This window comes from Colobus angolensis, unplaced genomic scaffold (genome assembly GCF_000951035.1).
Source record: "Colobus angolensis palliatus isolate OR3802 unplaced genomic scaffold, Cang.pa_1.0 Scaffold163, whole genome shotgun sequence".
In the NCBI taxonomy this organism is placed as follows: domain Eukaryota; kingdom Metazoa; phylum Chordata; class Mammalia; order Primates; family Cercopithecidae; genus Colobus; species Colobus angolensis.
Window position 1 is genome coordinate 2,812,958 of NW_012114744.1, and position 27,901 is coordinate 2,840,858.

Here is a 27,901-nt window from a genome sequence, read left to right on the forward strand (position 1 = left end):
ATTATAACAGTTCTAGTGGCATTAAGTATATTCACAATACTGTACGGCCATCACTGTCATCCATTTCCAGAACTTTTTCATCATGCCAAACAGAAACTTTGTATCCATTGGACAGAAACTCCCCATTCCCCTTTACCCCTTATCCCCTGGTAACCTCTACTCTCTCTGTCTCTGTGAATTTGCCTGTTGTAGGTACTCCTGTAGGTGGAATCACATAGTATTTGTCCTTTCTTGTCTGATCACTTAGCAATGTTTTCAAGCGTAATGTTTTCTTGTCACTTAGCATAATGTTTTCAACGTTCATCCATATTGTAGCATGTATCAGAACCTTATTCCTTTTTATGGCTGAATAATATTCCATTGTATGTATGTTTTCTTTTACTTTTCCTTTTGGAGACAGGATCTTGCTCTGTTGGCCAAGCTATAATAGTGCAGTGGCACTCTTGTAGCTCATTGTAACCTTAAACTCCTAGGCTCAGGCGATCCTTCTGCCTTGGCTTTTCACAGCACAGGAATTACAGATCTGAGCCACTGTGCCTGGCTTATATGTTTTCTTTAAAAAGAAAGTGTATACTATCAGCCATGCACTATGTTAAATATTATATGGCTAATATCTCATTTAATCCTCACTACAGCTAATAGAGCTAATAACTTACTTAATTTAGTAAGTGGTGGAGATGGGATTTAAACTAGGTCTGTTTATCTCTACTGTTCAATTGACAATCCTGAACTTCAAAAACTATATGAGAGCAGAGCAAGATGGTGGAATAGAAGCCTATGCCATTCGTCCCCCTCATTGGAATACCAAATTTTAACAGCTATCTTCACACAGAAAAGCACCATCACAAGAACCGAAAATCAGGTGAGCAATCACAGTACCTAATTTTAACTTCGTATTGTGGAAAGAGACATTGAGGAAGGCAGTCTTGAATCGCCGATGCCACCCCTCCCTCATCCCCCAGCAGCAGCCAGTGTGGTGCAGGGAGAGAATTTGTGCACTTTGGGGAGGGAAGAGCACAGCGACTGGGGAACTTTACATTGAACTCAGTGCTGCCCTGTCACAGCAGAGAATAAAGCCATGCTGGGCTCAGCCAGTGCCTGCACAGGGAGGGAGCATTTGGACCAGCCCTAGCCAGAGGTGAATCACCATCCCAGCGGTTGGAATGTGAGTTTCTCAGCAAGCCTCGCCACTGTGGGCTTAAGTGCTCTGGGGTCTAGGTATACTAGAAAGGCTGTCTAGGGCACAGGACTACAATTCCTAGGCAACTCCTAGTGCTAGGCTGGGCTTAGAGCCAGTGAACTGGGGTGGCACCTGACCTAGGAAGATACCAGCTGCTGCAGTTAACGGAGTGCTTGAGCCATCCCTTCCCCAACCCCAGGCCTCATAGCTCACAGTAACAAAAGTGACTCCTTCCTTCTGCTTAGAGGAGAGGAGAGCAAAGAGTCAAAAGGACTTTAATTTGCATCTTGGATACCAGCTCCACCACAGTAGGATAGGGCACCAGGGAGAATTGTGAGGCCCCCATTCCAGGCCCTAACTCCTGGATGATATTTCTTGATATTTCAAGGGAATTGCTGCCTTGAAGGGAAGGACCAGTCCTGGTAGGATTCATCACCTGATGACTAACGAGCCCTTGAGCTCTGAATAACCACCAGTGATAACCCGGGAGAATGCCATGGGCCTTGGGCTGTGAGACGTGCTGGCTTCAGGGGTGACTCAACACATTCTTAGCTGTGGTGGGAATGGTGAAAGACTCTTTCTATTTGAGAAAAGCAGAGGGGGAAGGTAAAGGGGACTTTGTTTTGCACCCTAGGCAACAGCTCAGTCACAGTGGGGGTAGAGCAACAAGCAGAGGTCCCTGAGTCCAGGCCTAGGCTCTTGGACAGCATTTATAGACCTGCCCTGGGTCAGAAGAGGAGCCTGCTGACATGAAGGAGAAGTCTCAGACCAGGCAACATTCACCACAAACTGGGTGGAAGAGCCCTTGGGCTTTAAACATCGGCGGTGGCCTGGCAGAACCCCTGGGGACCGATGGTGCTGGTGGCCACAGGGAGAGGCTCCTCTGTCTGTAGAAAGAGGAGAGAAAGGTGGGAAGAACTTTGTATTATGATTTGAGTGCCAGCTTAGTCACAGTACAATAGAACATCAGGTAAATTGCCAAGGTTGTTTTGACTCCAATCCCTAGCTCCCAGACAGCATCTCGAGACATGCCCACAGCCTGGGAGAACTCACTACTCTGAAGGCAAAGGCCTTAGGCAAGGTCCAGTGCTGTGCTGGCTTCATGTTTGACCCCACACAGTCCCAGTGGTGGTGGCCACAGGGATGCTTATATCACCACATTCCCAGTTCCAGGTGGCTCAGCATAGAGAGAGATATTCCATTTGTTTGGGAGAAAGGGAAAAGAATAAGAGTCGCTGCCTGATAATCCAGACACTTCTTCCAAATCTTATCCAAGACCACCAAGGTGGTACCTCTATGAGTCTGCAAAAACCACAGCATTATTGGGCTTTGGGCCCAATTCCCTCAAAATACCTGGAAAGCCTTCACAAGAAGGACAGGCATAAACAAGTCCAGACAATGAGGACTGCAATAAATATACCTAACTCTTCAATACCCAGATGCTGACAAACATCTTTAAGCATCAACAACATCCAGGAAAACATGACCTCACCAAATGAACTAAATAAGGCACCAGAGACCAATTCTAGTGCCCTATTTATACATCTGTAAGCATCAACAACATCCAGGAAACATCTATAAGCATCAACAACATCCAGGTTAAGCATCAACAACATCCAGGAAAACATGACCTCACCAAATGAACTAAATAAGGCACCAGAGACCAATTCTAGTGCCCTATTTATACATCTGTAAGCATCAACAACATCCAGGAAACATCTATAAACAACATCCAGGAAACATATATAAGCATCTATAAGCATCAACAACATCCTAGAAAATATGACCTCACCAAATGAACTAAATAAGGCACTAGGGACCAATCCTGGTGCCTAGAAACAGTCATGTAACCTTTCAGATAAATTCAAAAGGGCTGTGTAGAGGAAACTCAAAGAAATTCAAGATAGCACAGAGAAGGAATTCAGAATTGTATCAGATAAATTTAACAAAGAGATCGAAATAATTAAAAAGAATCAAGAAAATTTAGAGTTGAAAAATAAAATCGATATGCTGAAGAATGTATCAGAGTCTCTTGATAGCAGAAAGGATCAAACAGAAGAAAGAATGAGTGAGCTTGAAGACATATTTGAAAATACACAGAAGAGACAAAAGAAAAATAGAATATAAAAAAAGAAGCATGCCTATAGGATCTAGAAAATAGACTCAAAAGGGCAAATCTAAGAGTTAATGACCTTAAAGATGAGGTAGAGAAAGAGATAGAAGTAGAAAGTTTATTCAAATAGATAGTATCAGAGAATTTCTGAAACCCAGAGAAACATATCAACATTCAACTACAATGAAGTTATAGAACACCAAGCAGATTTAACCCAAAGAAGACCGGCTCAAGGCATTTAATAATTAAGCTCCCAAAAGTCAAGGATAAAAAAAAAAGGATCCTAAAAGCAGCAAGAGAAAATAAGTGAATTACATATAATGGAGCTCCAATATGTTTGGCAGCAGACTTTTCAGTGGAAATCTTACAGGCCAGGAGATCATGGCACAACATATTTAAAGTACTGAAGGACTAAAACTTTTACCCTAAATAGTGTATCCAGCAAAAATATCCTTTACACATGAAGGAGAAATAAAGACCTTCCCAGACAAGCACAAGCTGAAGGATATCACCAACACCAGACCTGTTCTACAAGAAATGCTAAAGGGGGTTCTTCAGTCTATAAAAATAAAAGGATGTTAATGAGCAAGAAGAAATCACCTAAAGGTACAAAACTCACTGGTAATAGCAAGTGCACAGAAACACAAAGAATAGTATGACATATAATTGTGGTACGTAAACTTGACTTCTGTAGAAAGACTACATGATGAACTAATGAAAACTAATAATGACAACTACTTTTCAAGGCCTAAACAGTGCTATAAGACATAAAGAAACAACTAAAAGTTAAAAGGCAGGGGGCAGATTTAAAGTGTAGAGTTTTAATTTTCTTTTTGTGTGTTTGTTTATGCAATCAGTGTTAAGTTGTCATCAATTTAAAATAATAGTGGGCTATGAGATAGTATTGACAAGCCTTATGGTAACTTCAGATAGAAAAACATACAACAATACACAAAAAATAAAAAGCAAGAAATTAAAGCATATCACTAGAGAAAATCACCTTCACTGAAAGGAAAACAGAAAGTAAAGAAGGAAGAGAAGGCTGTAAAACCACCAGAAAACAAATAATGAAATTGCAAGGGTAAGTCCCTACATATCAATAATAACATTGAATGTAAGGGGACTAAACTCTTCAATCAATAGACATAGAGTGGCTGAAAAAAACAAGACCCAGTGGTCTGTTGTCTACAAAAAACACACTTCATCTATAAAGATACACATAGACTGAAAATAAAGGAATAGAAAAAGATATTCCATACCAATGGAAACCAAAATAGAGCAGGAGTGGCCACACTTATATCAGAGAAAAATAGATTTCAAGACAAAAACTGTAAGAGGAGACAAGATCATTATATGATGATAAAGGGGTTAATTCAGCCAGAGGACATAATGATTGTAAATATATATGCACCCAACAAGTGCATATATATTTACAATATATATTAATAGCATTGCTGCTGAAATCTACAAAATCACCCAGATATATAAAGCAAATATTATTAGAGCTAAAGAGAGAGATAGATATACCCCAATACAATAATAGCTGGAGACTTGAACACCAGACTTTCAGCATTGGACAGATCTCCCACACAAAATCAACAAAGAAACATTGGACTTAATTTGCACTATAGAACAAATACTCCAAAAAATGGACCAAGAGGGAATACTTCTAAACTCATTCTGTGAGGTCAGTATTACACTGATACCAAAACCAGACAAAAACACATCAAAAAAGAAAACTACGGGCTAGTATCTCTTACAAATATTGCTGCCAATATCCTCAATAAAATACCAGCAACCAAATTCAATGATACATTAAGAGCTCACTCATCATGACCAAGTGGAGTTTATCCCAGGGATGCAAAGATGGTTCAATATATGCAAATCAATCAATGTGATACATCATATCAACAGAACGAAGAACAAAAAGCATATGATCATTTCAATTTATGCTGAAAAAGCATTTGATAAAATTCAACATCCCTTTATTACAAAACCTCTAAAAAACTTGGTATATGAAGAACATACCTCAACATAATAAAAGCCACATACAACAGACCCACAGATAGTGTCAAACTGAACGGGGAAAAACTGAAAGCCTTTTCTGTTAGATCTGGAACATGACAAGGATGCCCACTTTCACCACTGTTATTCAAAATAATACTGGAAGTCTTAGAGTAATCAGGCAAAAGAAAGAAAGAAAGGACATCCAAGTAGGAAAGCCAGAAGTCAAATAATCCTTGTTTGTAGAGGATATGATCTTATATTTGGAAAACCTAAAGATTCCACCACAAAACTATTAGAACTGATAAACAAATTCAGTAAAATTGCAGTATACAAAAATCAATAGCATTTCTATATGTCGTCAGTGAACAATCTGAAAAAGAATTCAAAAAAGTAATCCAATGTAAAATAACCACAAAAATGTACTTAGGAATTAACCAGAGAAGTTAAAGATCTCTACAATGAAAACTATGAACCACTGATGAAATTAAAGAAGACACCAAAAAATGGAAAGATATTCTATGTTTATGGATTGGAAGAATCCTAACATTTATGTGGAATTACAAAAGACCCAAAATAGCCAAGGCTATCCTGAGGAAACAGAACAAAACTGGAGGAATCACATTACCTGACTTCAAATTATACTACAGAGCTATAGTAACCAAAACAGCATGATACTGGCATAAAAACAGACATATAGACCAATGGGACAGAAAACCCAGAAAAGATAACCCATAGACAAATCCACACATCTACGGTGAACTCATTTTTGACAAAGGTTCCAGGAATGTACACTGGGAAAAAGACAGTCTATTCAATAATTGGTACTGGGAAAACTGTATAAGCATATGCAAAAGAATGAAACTAGACCCCTATTTCTTGCCATACACAAGAATCAAATCAAAATGGATTAAATACTTAAATCTGAGACCTCAAACTATGAAACTACTCCAAGAAAACACTGGGGAAAATCTCCAGGACTTTGGTCTGGTCAAAAATTTCTTGAGCAATACCCCACAAGCATAGGCAACCAAAGCACAAATGGACAAATGGGATCACATCAAGTTACAAGGCTTCTGAAGAGCAAAGGAAACAATCAACAAAGTGAAGAGATGATACAACTCACAGAATGGGAGAAAATATTTACAAACTATTCATCTGACAAAAAATTAATAACCAGAATATATATGGAGCTTAACTCTATAGGAAAAAATCTAATCTGATTTAGAAATGGGCAAAGATTTGAATAGACATTTCTCAAAAGAAGACATACAAATGGCAAATAGGCATATGAAAAAGTGCTCAGTATCACTGATCACCAGTGAAAAGCAAATACAAATTATAATGATATATCATCTCACCCCAGTTAAAATGGCTTTTATCCAAAAGACAGGCAATAACAAATGCTGGCAAAGATGTGCAGGAAAGGGAACCCTTGTATGCTATCAGTTGGAATGAAAATTAGTAAAACCACTATGGAGAATGGTTTGGAGGTTCCTCAAAAAACTTAAAAATAACATATGATCCAGCAATCCCACTGGTAGGTATATACCCAAAAGAAAGGAAATTAGTGTACCAAAGAGATAGCTGCACTCCTATATTTGTTGCATCACTGTTCACAATAGCCAAGATTTGGAAGCAACCTAAGTGTTCATCAACAGATGAATGGATAAGAAATTGTGTTACTTATTCACAATGGAGCACTATTCAGCCATAAAAAATGAGTTTCAGTCATTTGTGACAATGTCGTTGGAACTAAAAGTCATTATGTTAAGTGAAATAAGTCAAGCACAGAAAGACAAACATCACATTCTCACTTATTTGTGGGATCTAAAAATCAAAACGATTGAACTCAGGGAGATGGAGAATAGAATGGCTGTCGCCAGAAGTTGGGAAGTGGGAAAGTGGCAATGGCTAATTGGTGCAAAAAAAAAATTAGAAAGAATGAATAAGACCTAGCATTTGATAGCACAACAGGGGGACTATAGTCAATAATAATTTAATTGTACATTTTAAAGTGACTAAGGGCATAATTGAATTGTTTGTAACACAAAGGATAAATGCTTGAGAGGATTGATACCCTATTTCCCATAATATGATTATTACACATTTTATGCCTGCACCAAAATATCTAATGCACTCTATAAGTATATACACTTACTATGTACCCAAAAAAAAATTTTAAGAAGAAATATATAAAGCTATAGGAGAACATGTAGGGAATGAAATTTTAGAGTAAACAGAATTGAAGGATTTGCTGTTGCATTTTCTTCGAATAGATGAAGGTAGAAAGGCAAAATGATTGGAGTTAAATCTTGAAGGATATGTTTAGGATAAATAGAATCTTTTTTGATAAATTCTGGAATATTAGAAATAGAGATCTTCACTTAAAATTTTTCAAAGGAAAAAATTTCAAAAGAAAAAGAATTACTATGTTATTTAAGAAGTAGAAGTCATAGAGACTGAAAATATGGATAGTTGTAAATAAGGGTTTATATAGGTTCAAATATTCTATTAAGAAAAAATAAGGATATTATGAGATTTCAACCCTAACTTATTTTTAATTAATTCATTAATTTGTTTGTTTGTTTGTTTGTAAAGCCAGGGTCTTCCCATCTTGCCCAGGCTGGTCTTGAATTCCTGGCCTTAAGCAGTCCTTAAGCTGATGGCATGTAAGGCAACTATACTGTCCTACATCACATGCTGTAGTCACATCTTTAAAGCCAGATGAATTAGCTTAAAGGTTATCTGTTAAACTTTCAATCTCCAACAAACTGTTCATTAATCTGTACTTTAACCCTTCCAATGTCAGGAAGAACACAGTTTCATTTCATCATTGGACTATTCAGACATACTGTTTTTGTTTGTTTTCTTGAGATCAAGTCTCGCTCTGTCGCCAGGCTGGAGTGCAGTGGCACCATTTTGGCTCACTGCAACCTCCTACTCTCTGGTTCGAGCAATTCTCCTGTCTCAGCCTCCCTAATAGCTGGGATTACAGGCACACGCCACCATGCCCAGCTAATTTTTTTTTTTTTTCTGTAGAGACAGGGTTTCACCATGTTGGCTAGGATGGTCTCCATCTCCTGACCTCGTGATCCGCCTGCCTTGGCCCCCCAAAGTGCTGGGATTATAGGTGTGAGCCACTGCGGCCAGCCAGACTTACTGTTTTATGTTGAGAATGTATCTTCATCTTTTGACTTTCCAGCCTAGGGTCTTACTCCTTTCATGAGACTATGCAGAGCAAGTCTAATGTTTTTACCCCATGAGCGTTTCAAATATTCGAAGACAATGTCAAATATTTCCTACTTTCTTCCTCTTAATCTTAATCATGGCTCAAGATTAGTAGCCACGACTAGAGAGGCCAAGATACTAGAGAATAAAGTTCAGATTTTGCTCTTGAGATGCTTATAGATTTCTAACAGGCTACAAAAGCACTTAATTATAAAGGAAAATATTAATAAATGAGACTTCATTAAAATTAAGAACTTCTTTTCATCAAATGATACTATTAATATAAGTGAAAAGTCAACTTATGGAGGGAAAGAAGATATTTGCAGTATACTATATCTGATGAAGAACTTATATCCAGAATATATGAAGAACTCCTAAAAATCAACAAGAGGTAGCATACGAGATAACAGAAAAATGAGCAGATGAATTGAACTGGTACTTCACAAATGAATACATTCAGTTGGACAATAAACATATGAAAATGTACTCAAAATTATTAATGATCAGAAAATATAATTTTAAACTACAAAATACTTCTATTTACCACAGTGACTAACATTAAAACAAAATCCCTGATAGTACGTAGTATTGTCTTAGAGGTGGAACAACTAGAACTCCCATATGCTCTTGGTAGATTGTAAATTATGAATTGGTACTAACACTTTGGAAAACGATCTAAATATTTACTAAAACTGAACATATGCAAATCCTATGACAGATTTTTTTCCTCCTTGCATATTCCTTAAAATGCAAAAACAATCCAAATATTCATTAGAGTAGAATGATATATTTATCAAGAGTACACATACAATGGAACACTATGTAGTAAGGAAATAACTACCTTTATATAGAACAACATGAATGAATCCCACAAACACAAATTTAGTGACAGAAGCCAGACACTAGATAGTACATACTGTAATTTCATTTACCTGAAATTCAAAAACATGCAAAACAAATTGATAGTGGTAGAAGTCAGAATAGTTTCTTTTGGGAGGAGATAATTATTGAAAGATGACGGGAGGGAGGCTTCTGTTTTGCTGATATACTCTATTTCTTGATCTAGTGGTAGCTACTTGGATGTATTCACTTTGTGAAAGTTTGTTGAGATGTATATCTATGTATCTGTCTCTATATAGGTATATATGACTCATATATACTTATATAGCTCATATATATATGAATTGTATACTTTTCTGTATGTATATTAAATTTCAAAAAAATTAACTTTAGAAGGAAAAATTGGCCATAGGTGGGTCTAAAAATTCCACTTAACTTAAAATGTAGGGCTGCCATATTGTGTAATTGATGAGTCTGTCCTTTCATAATAAGCACAATATAAAAACACTGAAACTTATGCTGCACTTAACAAATTAAGTTTTGTATTGGGACAATCTGAAAAATACAGAGACAGTCATTTCCTAATCCTTCTCCCCCAGTAAAAGAATTCTAGCTCATCCCTTTTCTAGAACGAGAGCTGGGCAGTAAATGAGTCAATTACTGATCTAAATTTGTTTTAGGCTGGGGTTTTAGAACATATATGAACTGTTCAACATAGGTTCGGCACATATCAAGCTCCTAAGATATAAATTATTATTAATTTTTTGACATTTGCATCCCACTTTATTCTTGAGTTTGCTACTAACTGAAATATCAGAGTCTCTTTCACAAATGATACCACTACAAACCTCATGCTTCTGCAAATTTTGAACCTGTGTAGTAATTCCTGTTTTATTTTGGTACAATTTATTCAATTTCCAGTCTGTTGAAATCTTTATGGATTGGGATTTACTTAGTTTTATATTCAACATTGGTGAAAATATTGGTCAGGGAAGACTAAAGATAAAGCCCTGTAGACCATCCTTATTGACCTCTATCTTGGCTCACAGTGAGACATTAGACCCTTTTGGATATGATCATTCAGTCAATTATGACTACTGCTAAGGGAACTCACATCTAGTCCATGCTTATTTGGTCAATAAGAATATAAAGATAGAAATGACATAAAATGGCTGGGCGCAGGAGGCCGAGGTGGGCGGATCACCCGAAGTCAGGAGTTCGAGACCAGCCTGGCCAACAAGGTGAAACCCGGTCTCTACTAAAAATACAAAACTTAGCCAGTCATGGTGGTGGGCACCCGTAATCTCAGCTACTCAGGAGGCTGAGACAGGAGAATCGCTTGAACGAGGGAGGCAGAGGTTGCGGTGAGCCGAGATCGCGCCACTGCACTTCAACCTGGGCAACAAAGAGCACGACTCCATCTCAAAAAAGAAAAAAGAAAAAAAAAGAAAAGAAATGACATAAACTATCTTTCATAATTTTTTAAATGTTTTAGATGTTTGTACTCTTATTTTAACATGGTCATTTACCTAAACTATATAAGATAGTGAAATATTTCCAAAGTCTCCTAATTGTTTTTACTCCAATCCTAACTCACATGCAACATTTGTGTATGAATATTGCTTCCCAGGAGAGTGGTGGGATAATATGATGGCAAATTAATCTGGTCTAATGAAAAATTTCATAACACTAAATATTCCTTGTATAAAAGTGTGCTTTTCCGGGGTGGTGTTTGAAGCTTCTTTACTTTTCAATTTTCTCTTTTCACCAGCAGAGGGCAGGTAAGGAAGAGAGAAGAAAATACTGTAAAAGTATCTCGTCCTCCATTCAACTATTTAAAACACTTCCCTGATATATTTACAAAGTGAGCTATTTTGTTTTCTCTTTAGTTATGCTATTTTGAAAATAATTGATCTAAGTATAAATTTTAATTTCTTACATATATTTGGCTTAATGAATCTCCAATGAAATTAGTACTTTGAATCTTTAATTAAGTTTATAAACCAATTATAAATTCAGATTTGAAAAGTCTGAATATTCTTTATATTTCGAAGCGATAAAAAATGTCTCCTTTTATTTTGGGTAATTTAATTAATTAGACTTTTTCCTTTTGTGGTTTTCTAGTTCAATTATGGGTAAGTTTACGTGAATATTTTCCATAGACATCTTAATATAGCCATTTGGTCATTTCCTTCAACATGCAGATTTGCTAAGCATGGTTTTCAGTTTTATTAATCAAGTAATGTATCTTATAAACATAATTGAAGGAAACTCAAATGGGATGTGATAGAGTTTTGTTTTTTGTTTTCAACAATATACTTTACAGGAATGTTTAAATACAGTTTTAGTAGATATATTAGGATGTTTTCTCTTGAAACTTTAAATTTGTTTAATTAATAATAAAACATCTTTTTCAAAACATTAGATGATATGATAAACTATGTAATTCAACAGTTCAGAACACCTTGCACGTAACCTTTGTTAAATCAAAAGTCAGGTGGCAACTTGGATTTTTGCCTTTTCACCTTGAATAATGGCATTGTTCTGAAGTTCAGTAGTGGGGAGAGATTGAGTAATTCCTGGGAAGATAAATCCCCATATTGCTTATTCCAAGTACTAGAAATTACTTCTTTCCTTTGCTTATTGAGAACCTCATCTCTAAGAATCTTTTTTTAACTGTCAAGTAAGGTTATGTATGAGGACTCCCCTTGGTCATACTAAGGAATATTTCCAAATACTGGACAAAAATGAACTTCCTCAGGTCACCTAATGAATACAAGCTTACAATTATTATAGCTAAGAACATAGGTGTAGGGGAGAACACAAGGAAAGGATCATCTGGACTAAGCAAAAAGGAAATTCTTCCTATTAGGCAGAGTGATGAAGCTTCAGGCCTAGGATTGCTGGGACAGCCTCTTCACTGACTGCCCATGCAATGTCTTCCTTTTTCACTAGGCCACCATGTGTATTTATTCTACCTTTTTCTTTCTAAAACGCAACACGTTGATGTTATTTCCTTACTCAAAACCCCATGCTGACTCCCTTTTGCCAATGACAGTAGGCGTGGGACTTCATTTTCTTCCATTTCAGACTCTGAACAAGGTCCCAATCTGATTTTCTACATTTACTCCTTCCTCTGCTTTTCACAAACCACACAAACAGTTCTATTTCAAAAGTATGTCCCTTTCCACTCATATCTTTCTCAGTCATCTCTGCCTGTCAATGGCCCCTTGTCTTTCAAGATCCATTGTCAATGACATTTTCTCCTGAAGACATCTTATTCTTAACTGGATGATCTTTGGTGCCCTTAAGTCTCATGGCTATTTGTATCTCTAGAGTGGCCCTCATCATATTCTATCATCTATTATTGGTATTTGTGTATTTGTTTCTCTTTATATGCCAACCATAAACTCCTTGAGAGCAGGGACTGTGTCTTGGTGTCCCCAGAGATTAGCATGGTGTCCTGCAACTGGCAGAGTCATTCAGAGACACCAGGGCTCTTTGTATTTTTTCAGGCCCTCAGTATATTAAAAACTGAAAAATGCCAGGGTTACAAAATTGTGGCATATTTTAAATGTTAACGTCAAAAAATGGATGTGATGAAAACACATACAGCCCACAAGAATCCCCAGTGTAATTGTGTGCTGCATAAGATAATTACAGGATTTCTAAAATATTTAATTCACGGTGTTTTTCAGTTGGCATAGTCTGATAACTGTACACAAGTGTAGTGTTGTATGTTTTGCATGTTGATTTTCTTCTTTCTGTTTTGTCAGTTTGCCTCTAGGACTGTTAATTTGAGGCCTCGGCCAAAGGACCCTCTAGACTCTATGTGAGGGGTCCCCATATGTAGATCTCTGATAAATGTTCCCTGAAATGAGTTCAGTTTAATTACACACCAAAATGATGCTATATATACATACTATACAATGAATTTCTATTTTTGTGTAATCATATTATCCAGAAATAAGCTTGAAAGTTATTAACATCTAATTTGATATCTAAGTTTAACTTTCAGTTGTTTTACACTTTGAAGGTCAGAGAACTAGATATTGGGGAAGAGTTCTGGGATACATGTGCAGAAGGTGCAAGTTTGCTACACAGGTATACATGTGCCATGGTGGTTTGCTGCAACCATCAACCCGTCATCTACATTAGGTATTAGGTAATTTCTTCTAATGCTTGACCCCCATCCCCTGACAGGCCCTGGTGTGTGATGTTCCCCTCCCTGTGCCCATATGTTCTCATTGTTCAACTCCCACTATGAATGAGAACATGCAGTGTTTGGTTTTCTGTTCCTGTGTTAGTTTGCTGAGAATGATGGTTTCCAGCTTTACCCATTCCCTGCAAAGGACATGAACTCATTCTTTCTTATGGCTGCATAGTGTTCCATCCACTCTATCATTTATGGGCATTTGGGTTGGTTCCAAGTCTTTGTTATTGTGAAGAGTGCTGCAGTAAACATACGTGCGCATGTGTCTTTATAGTAGATTGATTTATAATCCTTTGAATATATATCCAGTAATGGGATTGCTGAGTCAAATGGTGTTTCTAGTTCTAGATTCTTAAGGAATCGCCACACTGTCTTCCATAATTGTTGAACTAATTTACACTCCCACCAACAGTGTAAAAGTGTTCCTATTTCTCCACATACTCTCTAGCATCTGTTGTTTCCTGACTTTTTAATGATTGCCATTCTAACTGGCGTGAGATGGTATCTTATTGTGGTTTTGATTTACATTTCTCTAATGACCAGTGATGATGAGGTTTTTTTCCATATGTTTGTTGGCCACATAATAACGAGTATTCAGATAGGAAGAGAGGAAGTCAAATTGTCTCTGTTTACAGATGACATGATTGTATATTTAGAAAACCCTCTCCTCTCAGCCACAAAACTCCTTAAGCTGATAAGCAACTTCAGCAAAGTCTCAGGATACAAAATCAATGTTCAAAAATCAGAAGCATTCCTATACACCAGTAATAGACAAACAGCCAAATCATGAGTGAACTCCCATTCACGATTGCTCCAAAGAAAATAAAATGCCTAGGAATACAACTTACAAGGGATGCGAAGGACCTCTTCAAGGAGAACTATAAACCACTGCTCAAGGAAATAAGAGAGGACAAAAAGAAATGGAAAAACATTATGCTCATGGATAGGAAGAACCAATATTTTGAAAATGGCCATACTGCCCAAAGTAATTTGTAGATTCAATGATATTCCCATCAAGTTACCATTGACTTTCTTTACAGAATTAGAAAAAACAAGTTCAAATTTCTTATGGAACCAAAAAGAGCCCATATAGCCAAGACAATCCTTAGCAAAAAGAACAAAGCTGGAGGCATCATGCTATCTGACTTCAAACTGTACTACAAGGCTACAGTAACCAAAACAGCAAGGTACTGGTACCAAAACGGATATGTAGACCCATGGAAAAGGACAGAGGCCTCAGAAATAACACCACACATTCACAACCCTCTGATCTTTGACAAACGTGACAAAAGCAATGGGGAAAGGATTCTCTCTTTAATAAATGGTGTTGGGAAAACTGGCTAGCCACATGCAGAAAACTGAAACTTCCTTACACCTTATAAAAAAACTTAACTCAAGATGGATTAAAGACTTAAACATAAGACCTAAAACCATAAAAAGCCTAGAAGATAACCTAGGCAATACCATTCAAGACATAGGCATGGGCAAAGACTTCATGACTAAAACGTCAAAAGCCATGGCAACAAAGTCAAAATTGACAAACGGGATCAAATGAAAGAGCTTCTTTACAGCAAACAAACTATCATCAGAGTGAACAGGCAACCTACAGAATGGGAGACAATTTTTGCAATCTATCCGTCTGACAAAGGGCTAATATCTAGAATCTATAAGGAACTTAAACAAATTTACAAGAAAAAAACAAACAACCCCATCAAAAAGTGTGTGAAGGATATGAACAGACACTTTTCCAAAAAAAAAGTACTCATTTTTACTACCTGATTAACTAATTTTGTATTTCCCTGCACTATGAGGCACATGAAGAGTCAAATTGTATTTTCTGTGACTCTCCTGAGTTAGTAACAAAGATGAATGCTTCATGAGAATTAGTTAATTTATTTTTCAAAACTGCCCTACAGGTGGAAAATAATGAAGAATTCTATCACTTCAATGTATTTAGAAATCATTACCATAAGAGTGCAAATTGATATGACTACTCAATCATTCTTTGTTATTGGACAATATAGCTTAATTTTGCGTAGTTAGAGGTATGGGATACCTGAGGAGCATAAATACATGAATTATGTATCTTTGTAATTCTCTTTCTAGTATAGATCATATAAATCAGGCACACCTGGGTGTGTAAGAACTCATCATAAGAATTACCATTGTTTATTTTTTGGCATGTATGTGTTTAGATTTTTTTAATGATATAATCTCATTCCCTTAGACTAGTTAGTAGAGTGATATGTTTCAAGCCCTACTTTGCTAAATTAACATGAACCCAACTTTTCCTATAAAATTATTTTATAGTGAAAAGGAGAACAAGAAATGAGTTGTTATAATTCAGCAGTAAGAAAGGAAATTTGGTTGTTTAAACATTAGGCATCAAGTTTTTCTCCTACCTCCATACAACTGAGATATCTGATGCTTTTTCAAGGAGCAGGGGTCACTCAAGGAGCAAGGATAGAGATGGATTGGACATAAAGGGTGATGAAGTTTGAATTAGTTAACTTATACTAAATGCAGGTGCTTCTGAAATGTCCTCTGCAAGAATCACATATAAGAGATACATAGTTAAATACAGAAAAACTTGAAAGATCAAGTTATTTGTGAAATTTATTGATTATTTTAAATGTTAATTTATTTACATTTATGCAAAATGTATCATATGTTAAAAACATTTAAAAATCCATAATAGCACTAAAGGTTTTTCTACGACTAGAAGTAAGTTGTAATTTGAATAAGCCATCCTCACACCTCTTTCATATTCTCATTTTTATCCACAAATTTTTATATTCACCAAAAGTAAAAAGCATTTTATTAACCTACAATTTATTTTTAACTAACACACACAAAAGCATTTTAAATAAATCACAATAGAACTTAACCTTGGGAAAACTGAATATCAATATGCAGATGCGATCAAAATAGGATTTTATGGAAAAAGGTGAGGACAGTTTCATAAAACCTAAGGAAAAATTTCAAGAGGACAGTTTGTACATACAAAAATATGCCTGAGGCTGGGCACGGTGGCCCATTCTTGTACTCCCAGCACTTTGGGAGGCTGAGGCGGGAGGATTGCTCGAGCCCAGGAGTTTGAGACCAGCCTGAGCAACATTGAGAGACCTCATCTCTGCAAAAAATAAACAAAATTAGCTGGGTGTGGTGGTACATGCCTGTAGTCCCAGCTACTCAGGAGACTTAGGTGGGAGGATTGCTTGAGCCAGGGAAGTCGAGGTTGCAGTAGCCTGAGATCACACCACTGCACTCCAGCCTGCACGATAGTGAGACCCTGTCTCAAAAAACAAACAAAAATATGCCTGAAAGGATAGTTTTCATACTGCCCACTACTTTACAGTTGAGTAGGCATGTATATGTCCAACAGTTATCTGAAAATACACACTTACTTGTGGACAAAATTCTGTTAATTATCTAATTGTGAAACTTACAACATAGTCCCAACCATGTCAAAGTCTCCAATGAAAATTTAAAATGTATCTTATTTGGAAGGACTATAAACTTTAATATTTCTGTACAATATTATAAAACAAAACCCAGTATGTGGCCTGATTTATATATATAACCACATGGAATTCTATACTGAAGCCCAACAAAACTTCCATTACCCTCCACATCCATAATTTATCCTTTGCTCTTTCTGCCAATCAAAGGTGTTGGACAATGATTTGAGGTCTTAGTCTGAACTGTTGAATGAGAGGTGCCCCATTAGCTGGACTTCTCCTGAGTGTTGAAAAGGTAAGGGATTTTGCTTCTTTATTCACTCCTTTCTTACTATTTGCATTATAACATAACTCTCTTGGGACTCAAGGGAACAAACCATACAGTCTCTTTTGTTAAATGCCAGAAATCAAGAAGCCAGTTGAAGTTTTCAGTCCAAATTGTTTCACAAGTGTTACACAGTAGAAAACTTTTTCTGCAGCTCACGCCTGTAATCCCAACACTTTGGGACGCTGAGCTGGGTGGATCACGAGGTCAGGAGTTTAAGACCAGCCTGGCCAAGACGGTGAAACCCAGTCTCTACTAAAAATACAAAAATTAGCTGGGCGTGGTGGCGGGCACCTGTAATCCCAACTATTTGGGAGGCTGAGGTAGGGAACTGCTTGAACACAGGAGGCAGAGACTGTAGTGAACTGAGATCACACCACTGCACTGTCTGTCACCTGGGCGACAGAGCGAGATCCATCTCAAAAAAAAAGAAAAAAAAAAAAAGAACAACAACCAAAAAAAAACCGAAACAAAAAACTTTTTTTTTTTTTTATCTCAGTTTGAGGTCTCTTGTTAAAAATTTAAAGAAAATTAATTTTACAATTTCCTATTCTCAATGATTTTGATTTACTGACATTTTACCCTACAACAATATAGTGAAAAAGTGTGGTCTTGGGATTGGTTAGACCTAATTCAAGACTACCTATACTAGATGTGAGGCTATAGGCAAGTATGTTAAAGATTCTTTGGAATCTTATTTTACTCAAGAAGAAAATGGTATGTGTAGTAATGATTATTTCATAAGGATATTGAGAGCATTAAATGGGGAATAAAAACCACATAAAAGGCTTAGCATATTAGAGAGTTAATACAAATCAATTTCTTGCATTTTGCTTATCCTGGATATACCATGGGTTTGCTTCAGATGGGAAAACAAGATAGCAACAAAGTTCTATGTTTCATGCTTCAGTGACTTAAAATATTAGTTGTTCTGGCCAGGTGCAGTGGCTCATGCCTGTAATCCCAGCACTTCGGGAGACTGAGGTAGGATGATTGCTTGAGCCCAGGAGTTTGGGATCAGACTGGGCAATGAAGTGAGGCCCTGTCTCTACAAAAAATAAAAAACGTAGCCAGGCATGGTGGTGTGCACCTGTGATCCCAGCTACACGAGAGGCTGAAGCAGGAAGATTGCTTGACCTTAAAAGGTTGAAGCTGAGGTGAGCCTTTTTATGCCAGTGCATTCCAGCCTGAGTGACAGAGTGGGACTTTGTCTCAAACACACACACACACACACACACACACACACACACACGTATATTAGTTTTTCTACAAATAAAAATATTTTATTTTCAAAACATGTTTTACTAAAAGTTTTTCAGTAAGGGTGTAAAAGCTATTGCTGGTCAACTTTGACTACTTCCAAAATGTTTTTTTTGAATGAGATGTTATACCTCTTTGTTAGTTCATTGCAATAATACTGCAGTATTTAAAATTGAAACTCAGTAATGGTAAATATAGAAGAATTAGAGGATAAAATGAGTGGAGAGATGGAAAGGTATAGATTGAATATAATTATTTAAGTAAAATACTTTCCTAGAGAAAATAAAAAGTAGAACTTTGAGGTTGAATCTCTTTTAGTGTAATGTTTTTCTCAATTCCAAGTGTTTTTACACTATACAATAGGAGTAGATTTTGTCACCACTGTGTGGTCAAACTCATTTTTCTTTCTTTTTTTATTTTTACATTAAAAAATTTTACTTTAAGTTCCAGGATAATGTGCAGGATGTGCAGGTTTGTTACATAGGTAAATGTGTTATTTTTAATTTAATTTAACACTTTTTATTTTTAAGTCATACAACTCTCATAGCCAGTAGTTAATATTACCTTGAAAGTTTGGTATGGTTGATGAATTGCGTCCTGTTAATAATTGCTACAGATTTTTGAATAATTGCAGACCAGTTTGATGGTCCTGGGTTGGCATAAGAATATGAAGATTTACTTTTTCCTGTGAGCTTTCTTGGGATGAAGAAATTTAGTGTTTTTTTTTTTTTGATTTTTAAGAAATATTTATTGACTATTTTTTACATGATTTATTTCTCACTGAAAAATAAATTCCACTGGGTATAAAATGTATTTTTGTAAGTCACAGAGTAACCCAACTTGAAGCTAGTTTTTCAGACTTAGGCAGTTCATGCTGTAAGACCTAGATCTCATGGTCACCCTTACAAGAGAAATATCTAATTGAAAAAATTAAATATGAAGAGCATTAATTTTGAAAGTGCTAAAATGACATAAAGGGATCTCACTGGGCTTGAGATATTAAGTATTAAAATTGTTAAAGGTTTAAATTGTTAGTAACTTACTGCATAGAAAATGTGCCAAATGTCAGTAAATAAAAAAATTCTTTTTTTAAATAAAAATTTACAGAAAAATTATGACAATACTACAAAGAGGTTCTGTACAACCCCCACCCAGTTTCTCTTACTATTAACATCTTACATTAGCATGTTACGTTTGTCACAATTAGTGAACCAATATTGATACATTAGTATTAACTAAAGTCAGGGTTCTTTTTATTGGAGAATGGTGTTAGAAACTAAGGTCTGGGCCCTGTGGTATGGTGGTTGGTATCAAGATGTCATTACTTTTAGGTTCTCTCCCAGCTGACAAAGCAAAGAAATCTATGTGTGTATATTAACCTATGTGTACACATACATCTATGATTATTTTGATATGTAACATCTGTATCTTCATTAAGCTAAATATGAGTTCATATGGTGTCTTCAATTCTAATCAATTACAGTACAGATTATTCTAACCTCTTCCTATTGCTTATCTATAACTTCCTATTTCAAACAGTGAAAAATCTGTCTTCCACCACCTACTATCTGCTTACCTAATTTCTCATTTCCAGTTTATGTATGTAGTGGTTTCAGAATTATTACATATAGCCCTGTGGGATACAACTTTTTCAACTAGAGTGGTGCTTATGCAGGTTCTGTTATCTTTAGTTTTACTGACTCTACTCATTTCCAAAGTTGTTTAGTCCAGAATATTTCACTCATACTCCTCCTAGTGAAGTTGTTTCATGTTAGTAACACAGATTCTTTTTTTGCAGTCTGCATTCCATTTTAGGGTTCCCTCCTCTCCAGTCTCCTAAATTATTATTTTAATTCACATACATCAAGGTTTATTCTTTGTGCTGTAAAGTTCTATAGGTTTTGACAAATGCAAAGTGTCATGTTCCCATCATTACAGTGTCATACAGAATTGTTTCACTGCCCTAAAAATATCCCTTGTCCTTTGCCCATTCAACCATTCCCCTCCTTTCCCAAACTCCTGGCAACCACTGATCTGTTTATCATAGAGCTGTGCCTCTTCCAGAATGCATATAATTGAAATCATACAATATGTAGACTTTTCACCCTGGCTTCTTTCATTAGCAATATGCATTTAACATTCCTCCATGTCCTTATGTGGCTTGTAGTTCATTACTTTTTACTGTTGGATAGTATTCGATCATAGAAATGTACCACAGTTTGTTTATCCATTCACTGATTGAAGTATACCAATATACCTAGGAACATGACTGCTAGATCGTATAGTAAGACTATATTTAGCTTTGCAAGAAACTGCCAAACTGTACCATTGCACCACCAGCAACTCTTTCCACTGATCCAGTATTGTCAGTTTTTTGGATTTTAGCTATTCTAAAAGGTGAGTGATGGTATCTCATTGTCGTTTTAATTTGTAATACTCTAATGACAAATGATGGTGGGTTTCTTTTCATATGTTTGTTTTCCATTTGTATATCTTCTTTAGTATGGTGTCTGTTCAGATGTTTTGCTTACTTTTTTAAACTGTGTTGATTGTTTTCTTCTACTTTTTCTTTTTTCTTTTGAGATGGAGTCTCACTCTTTCACCCAGGCTAGAGTGCAGTGGCATGATCTCGGCTTACTGCAAGCTCCCCATTCTGGGTTCAAGTGATTCTTGTGCCTGAGCCTCCTGAGTAGCTGGGACTACAGGCGCCCACCACCATGCCTGGCTAATTTTTTTGTATTTTTGGTAGAGACGAGGTTTCACCATGTTGGTCAGGCTGGTCTTGAACTCCTGACTGCAGATGATCTGCCCACCTTGGCCTCCCAAAGCTAGGATTACAAGTAGGATAGGCATGAGCCACTATGCCCAGCTGATTGTTTTCTTATCGTTGAGTTTTATATTCCTTCATTGTTTGATTGGAGTAAATAAACACAATAAAACTGGTTGAGAAGATTTGCATTTAAAAAATCATAATGAATTGTAGGATACACATTCTATTATTTCATGGGAAAAATCATGGAAGAGTCAGTTCAGTATTCAGTGAGTCATTAATGTAAGGATGTAAAATTTGATACACACACAATTTATTGAGCACTTATCCTGTGCCAATCAGTGTGCTAAATTTTTTCTTTTATATTAATTCATTTAATTCCCACTACAGCCCTGTGTAATGGCAGCTGTTCTTCCCACCATTTTATAAATGAAGAAACCTTAGATCACACTCAGTAGAAGAGTTCTAAACCCCTATGCGGTGCTGTCTGATAGAAAATATATTTTAAAATGAGATGATCTAAGGTTTGTTTACTTACAGAGCTAAAGGAAAGTATGTCTTAAATTTAATAATAAGTGATTATAGAAACAGATGACAGGAAATAGTCCATCTTTCTTGAATTATCCAAATTGTTACAAGCCTCAAGTTTATTTTTGTTTGTATGAGAACACATTTAGGTGATTGGATAGAAGTATATGGTTTTTCCCAGATGTTAAAATTTATTTCACATTAACTTTTTTTCATCTTTACTTTCTTCAAGGCAAGTAGGATAGAATGTAATAATCAAATAGGCTTTTTCCCCCACCCCATTTTAGAGCAGATAAATAATTTCCAAGAGCCATTTGCTTTGTTATTGGATAAGTAATTAACAAAAAGAATTCCTAAAGACAATTAAAATTATGACCAAACTGAGTCTTAAAAACACAGCAGTGCACTCACAGCCGGTGGCTGGCTTGGTGGCTGGCGATGAGCCTGCAGCATGGGACTGGGTGTTCCACCACAGCTTGGCTGTTGTCCAGGGAGCTCTCAGTCGCTGGGGTTCCCACAGTGCCAATCACCAGGCAGGTGCAGAAAGGATGAAGGTTTCTGTTCCCCATTAGTGTTGAGGGCATGCAGGTCGTCTGACATGAGGGGCATGAAAAGTGAAGTTCCTGCTTTGCTTTGGGTAAGAAATCTGCATTGATTGACAGGGGCTCAAGAACCTGCTCTTACACCTCTCATGTCTTAGCCTGGCCTTTGAGATGAGTAGGGAGTTTGAGTGGGAGTTTGAGTTTCCTCTTAGAGAAACAGAACTTGAGGCACTTTCATTTTTTAGTTTCCTAGTATCTTTTGTTAAGAATAAAAGCCAAAATGAGTTGTAAAAATTTTAAATTTGCATTTAAAAAATTAATGGTTTTTTTTCTTTTCTTTTCTTTTTTTAATGGAGTTTTGCTCCTGTTGCCCAGGCTGAAGTGCAATGGCATGATCTTGACTCACTGCAACCTCTGCCTCCCAGGTTCAAGTGATTCTTCTGCCTCAGCCTCCTGAATAGCTGGGATTACAGGCGCCTGCCACCACATCCAGCTTATTTTTGTATTTTTAGTAGAGACGGGGTTTCACCATGTTGGCCAGGCTGGTTTTGAACTCCTGACCTCAGGTGATCCACCTGCCTCGGTCTCCCAAAGTGCTGGGTTTACAGGTATGAGCCACTGCACCCGGCCAAAATTAATGCTCTTAACATGTAAAAAGTAAAGTGCAGTGGAATTGTGGCACTTATGCAAGATAATACAATTTAAAAGATTTATAAGAATATTAACTGCTAATGAACAGTAGAGGGTTCTAATTAACATTGAAAGTTAGATGAGGAAGTGTTTGTCTTCTATTCCCAACAGGACATCTTTGTAACTATAATGACTCCTGAGAAGATTCTGTTTTCAATCTTAAAACAGGAATGGGGGAAAAATGCAGGCCTCAGTAAGTACAAAAAGGGGAAACCAAAGGAGACAAGGGAGTTACTGTAGATTTTGCAGGGCTGAGGAAAGTCAGAATAAATATAAGAGGCAATGATGCTGGTAATTTTCTTTGGGTTCAGAGAAGTAATGCTTTGCTTTGTCAGAGTTGTAGTAAAATTTAGATCTAAGAAGCTCGTTGGAAGTTGTAGCAGAATCCTGTCTTGTTTACTGTGTCCACTGCCTGGCATAGAGATGGAACACTATAGGCTTTCCAAAAACATCTGTGGAATGGAATCAGAAAGTCACTTTACTTTCTAAGATGCGATTCTTTATTTTGAAAGATAAATATTTAAAAAGTTTATACATTTTTGACATGATTATGACATACATCCTTCCAGGCTTTCTTCAATGCTTATGCAAACATGTATATGTGACCTGTAGGTCTCCTTTTACCCGGTTTTTGGAGTACAAATAAGGTCACATCTCTTCTTAACTTTAAATGTTTAAAACATTGAAGTTAGCAAGAAGCCCAGAAACTTTTTCTAAAGAACTTTTTCCACCCCTAATTGTCCAAGAACTCCAAGTCTTTCTTGGTTCAAATAGGTAATTTCTGTTTCTAAACACTAGAAAAAGGAGAATATGAAGGATCTGACTAGTCCATTGTCACATGCCCCACCCCATTTTCTGCTGCAAGAGCCTCTGTCACCACGGCATTGTGTCACTGATGAAAATAGGTCCTCCCACAGAGTCAGATGCATCCCAGTCTATTGCTACTATTATCACCCTGTTGGAACAGATCCCTGCACAGGTCACAGTAGTTCCTGGAAGAAGATGAAACTCATTCTCCCAGCCTTAATATCAGCCAGTAATACTTTATTGTTGGAGCTCCAAAGTTGCTATAGTAGTTTCCAAAGCCCACCTGGCACCTAAGGATGGGTGAGTAAAGATAAGTTTCCTTTCAGCTGCAGAAACAAGAACCCATCTCCCACCACATAGTAGGTGTTGGCATTAAACTTCTCTCTTACGGTGTGGTGTGTTCTCCCCGGGATCTTCGGTATTTCTGTTTGCTTACTCCAGTTGAGGTTATCTCAATGCACCAAACAGATTCTAACTACACTGAATCTCAAAAGAAATAGAAGTAGTCTTTGTCAAGCCACAGAAAAGAGCTTGCTTGTTCTTTCTTCTCCTCCTAGACACCTACATACTTTTCATTCTTCTAATGAAAACGGTCCATTCAATCAATTCAGAAGAAATGAAGAAAATAATACAAGTCTAGTTTGTGATAAGTCCTTGTTTTCACCTAAACAGAGAAGCAAGAACACAAATTACATAAAACACCTTCTCTTAATTAAATAAACAGAAGAGTTCTATGTGGTCTAGTTACAAAGAGATCACAGTGATTAACTACTCAGTTCTGGAGCCAGGCACCTGGGTTTGTTCAGATTCTGGTACTCTTTCTTGAATTTGGGCATGGCATTTGACCTTCTGTACCTCAGTTTCTTCATTTTTAAATTGGGATGTTAATAATAAAATGTACTGACTTTATGGGGTCTTTCCTGAGGCACATAATGCAATTTAAACAACAAACAAGTATATAAAACAGACATTTTTTTCTTACAAAGACAGTACCATACTAAACTTAATTTGCTTTATTTGAAAAATTATATTTTTAGGTAAAACTTTGTGAGTTAATTTTTTTGGATAAAAAACATGATACCAATTTATCAATTTGATTTTTCTTCATTAGCATGATATACTTTGTTCTAGAAAGGACTTAGGCAATTTTCATATATGTCTTTAAATACAATTTTTGCACATGTAAATAAGAGTTCCAAAGTGTTTTGCCATCACTTCATCAGTGTTGCCTCTCAACAGCCTTTGAAGTGAGGAGATTCCAGTCACTGTCTCAGACACAAGGATGTAGGCTGTGGAGGCCAGTGAGCCACAGTCACCGAACTGGGAATTGGCTGTCCTTTTGACCATACAGATTAATCACTATAGTTTCACCAATCACATTGAATTTGAAGATCAATAAATGACCCTAAAACAATGAGATTTCATAGACTCTTTCTATGTAGTGGAAGTTAAAGCAAATCAGAAAGGAGTCTCTAAACCTGTGAATTCTTGAATTTTAGTTTTCCAGGCCAACAAGCCTTCTTTAAGTGACTTCATGTCCTGTTCTTAGTTTTTGATCATAGATTGGTATAAGAAATGACCATAAATGTTTTTGAGAAAATTATTGCTGAAAATACTGTTCATGATGCCACTCAATGATGTAAGTCTCTAAACAGCAAACTCTTCCATGAATGGGGTGGAGGGAGGATGGCTTTTCTTTCCAGGTGAACTTACATATTGCCTTTTCTCAGATATCAGACTGTGGGAATAATACAATGGATTGGGCTTTGACAGCCAAGACTTTCAGAATTGCTGTTAGTGCCCATGTGCAGTGAAATTTTTCTATCATGTCTCTCTTATTATTATTTCAAATGCCCTGTTTTAATTGTTTTGATTACTAATTATCTATTTAGAGGGAAACAGTTATAAATAAATAATTCACTCTTCTATTTACTGTGCACCCCTGCCTTTCTAAATGTAGCTCTTCTATGTATCATGTAAATTATCACAGAACTCTTCTGAGAAAAAAATGGTTACTTTTCTTTTTAGAATTCAAATTTATAATTATCTACATCTATAGATAGCATCTGACTTTCAGCATGATATCACCAATGAAAATTTAATCTGTGTTATGAATTCCCTTGTTTCTAGAAAGGCTTCAGCGGGAAAATGGGAAGAGAACCCACATGAATAAAACATTTCATGACTGGCAGTTTTAGAAAATCTTACAGGATTTGGTAGCTTTTACATTTGTGACAAAATTGTATTTTTGATATTGTTCATAATTATTTCAGTTCATTAGCAGCATTAATAAGCTCCCATTTTGAACAGCTTGAAGATCTTTAAGACTTCCTTAATGAGAAACTACCTTTAAGTTATAGAAGACCCATCAGGGTGCCAAATTCCATCTGGACAGAGTTACAGATACACCACTGTTTATGAGCTGAAAATTAGAGCAACCAAACAACAGAGCTTTAAAATGTTATTTCAATACAAGGGGACATTTTCACCATATAAAAATAGAAGTTGGCCTCTAAATAAAAATGACTTTACAACTGCAAGAGTATTTGATTTACCCCTTTTCATTTAGTTCAAATACCAATAAATTCTTAGGGAATGAGAAATTCCAGTGTTCCTGAGAATTCTGATAGCTTTTAGAGAGTTCAGTTTTCTGTAGCATTCCATTTTGCAATCCTACACAAATTTCTAATTTATAACCAGTGGTATGTAATGATAATTTCTAACATTTATTAAGTGTTTATTAGGTTCTAAGTGCTTTATTTCTGATATATATATATATATATATCACATTTAATTTATTTCATCCAGTGGTTCTCAACTGGGGACAGTTTTGTATCTTTCTCCCCAAGATATTTGGCAATCTCTGGAGGTAGTCCTGGTTGTCACAACCTAGGATGTATGTGGTCCTACGAGCATCCAAGGAATAGAAGCTAGAGATACTGCTGAACATTCTACAGTACAAGGGCAACCCCCACATCAAAAAATTTTCCACACCCAAATGTCAATAGTACTGAAGTTGAGAGACCCTAACTTAATCTGTTCAACAACCCTATGAGGTGGGGTTTTTTTGTTTTTTGTTTTGGTGAGGGAAGATAAAGTCTCACTCTGTCGCCTAAGCTAGAGTGCAGTGGCATGATCACGACTCACTGCACGCCATCTCCCAGGCTCAAGCCATCTACCTGCCTCAGCCTTCCAAGTAGCTGAGATCAGACGCATGCACCACCACACCTTGCTATTTTTTATTTTTTGTAGACACAAGGTCTTACTGTGTTGCCCAGGCTGATCTCAAACTCCTGAGCTCAAGCAATCCTCCCTCCTCAGCTTCTCAAAGTGCTGGGATTACAGGTATAAACCATGAGACCTGACTAAGGTGGGTATGTTTAACCTTGTTTTGAGGCAAGGGAAAAAAAAAAACAGAAAGGTTAAGTAACTTATGTGAGGTCACAGAGCTAAGTGTGGTGCCAGGATTGAAAACCTAGTTCTTTATTGCTTTAGCACAAGCTATTTCCACTATACTCTGTCATGTTCAGAGAATGTTGATGTCCATCAGTAGATTCTGAATTTTGAAGTATGGAGATACTGCCTTATTCTGTACATCTGCTTTATCATCCAAGCTCTTGCTTGGTAAAAAATTAATGTTAACCATTCATCTCTTGAGCATCTTCAAATATCCCCTTTAGAATGACATTTCAACTATAGGTCAGTAACCCCAAGAGAAAATGGTTGTTCGAGTGCATATACTGTATTACAAAATAAGGGGTGAATTCAAAGGAAAACATAAGATGCAATTCGTGCCTCCAAGGAGGTTGTAGGGAAGAGGGGTTATGTATGTATGTAAATAGAAGTTGGTGTGCGTGTGTGTTTATAAACAGAATTGTCAGACCAAACATTATTTTGGAAGCAGTAAAAGTAAACTAGAATCTGGCCTAGTCATTTC

The 27,901-nt window shown here is 36.5% G+C and overlaps 1 pseudogene; it reads right to left on the reverse strand.

The window, feature by feature from the left end:
* The window catches only part of LOC105508553, a 35,690-nt pseudogene that overhangs the window by 4,471 nt on the left and 3,318 nt on the right, over nucleotides 1–27,901 (reverse strand).